Below are 1,550 nucleotides of genomic sequence, written 5' to 3' on the forward strand. Positions count from 1 at the left end.
AAACCGAGGCGCTCTAGCGCTGCACCGCAGCCTCGGCGCGAGCACGTACCGGGCAGTGAGGGAGCGCGAGGGCGGGGCGCGCGACAGAAGCCTAGCAACCCCCTGACACGCAAGTGCCGCAGCCAATCCCGCTGCCCGCTCCGCGTGGCGCCGACCGGACGTCCCCGCGACGCCCGCTTCTGCCTGCGTCGGCCGCCCCGCAGCGCGCCGCACCCGCGCACAGGCCCCGCCCCCCGCGCCCCTCTGCTTATTGGCCCGCCGCGCCCCCGTCTGAAAAGACACGCCCCATCCTGGAAATCCCGCCCGCGGCGGGCCAGGTCCGTACCCGCGACACGCCCCGGCCCGTCCGGGTTACCCGGAGAGATCAGGACGGGGAGTGGGGGAGGGGCGCCCCGCCCAACCTCAGGCATGTGGGCCCCTGAGAGGCATCCAACCTACCCGGGTGGTCAGGCCCGATAACTGGCCCGGCCACAACTGGCCACCCATAGACTGCCTTCCGCCCTCCTGATTTCTGTCGAACGCAAATCAGGTAATTTTAAGACAAGAAAACAATCAGGAAGCGTCCTCCAAATTGCGAAGGATGATGGCCCCGTTGCCCGACTCTTACACTGATGAGGAAACTGAGGCGAGGGCCGAGGGCTGGAAGGGCAGGAAGCCTGCCCCTCTCCGGGGGCTTAGTCCCCAGCAGGCGGGGGTGTCCGGGAAGCGCCTCAGGCCTGACCCTCGTCCCCTCCTCCTGCCCTGAACACCCGGAATCCGGTGCCTCCTCAGCCGCCAGAAATAGCTCTGACCTGCTGGCGCTGGTCACTCACTGGAGGCCCGCATTCTTTCAGGGAGTTGGGGGAGTAAAGGGCAGGGAGTTACTGCTGAGGTCTGTCTCCCTACAAGGGGAGGGTCCTAAAAATGCTCTCACTCCCCAGGGCTTACCTAGGCCCACTATCTCAAAGACCCCCGACAGTTACTGGACAGGTATGGGCATGGGACTCATGGTGGGCTCTGTTCCCCAAACCCTATGCAGGATGTGTCCATTCCCTCCTGGGCCTGTGGCCAGGCTGGAATTCCAGGCCCGCACTCTTGTCAACGAGTACATTCTGAACACAGAACGGGCTGCTGCCTGCCAGGGGTTCCTCCCGGAATCCGGACCGTCCTGGGTCTCCTCTGCTTTCTCCCCCTCCTTAGGAAGGACTAGAAGAAGCAAATTTCAAAGAGAGCAAAAAGGAATGCCTCATCTCTCAAACACACATACTTGTTTGTGATGCGTTATACTTAAATGCTTAGGCTCCAAACTTCATTCACACAGACCAGAAAAAGAAGTAAAAACCAGGAAAAAAGCCCCAAATTATACCTTGGATGTTAAAACTAAAAATTTTATGGCCTTTCAAATCCAGTTCTAAAATTCTCCTGCTTCAAATAGGCTAAAAATGCAGCACAGGGAGATCAGCTCGGTGCTTTGTGACCACCTAGAGGGGTGGGATAGGGAGGCTGGGAGGGAGACGCAAGAGGGAGGAGATATGGGGATATATGTATACGTATAGATGATTCACTTTGTT

Source organism: Neophocaena asiaeorientalis, unplaced genomic scaffold (genome assembly GCF_003031525.2).
Source record: "Neophocaena asiaeorientalis asiaeorientalis breed wild unplaced genomic scaffold, Neophocaena_asiaeorientalis_V1.1 scaffold7, whole genome shotgun sequence".
Taxonomy (NCBI): domain Eukaryota; kingdom Metazoa; phylum Chordata; class Mammalia; order Artiodactyla; family Phocoenidae; genus Neophocaena; species Neophocaena asiaeorientalis.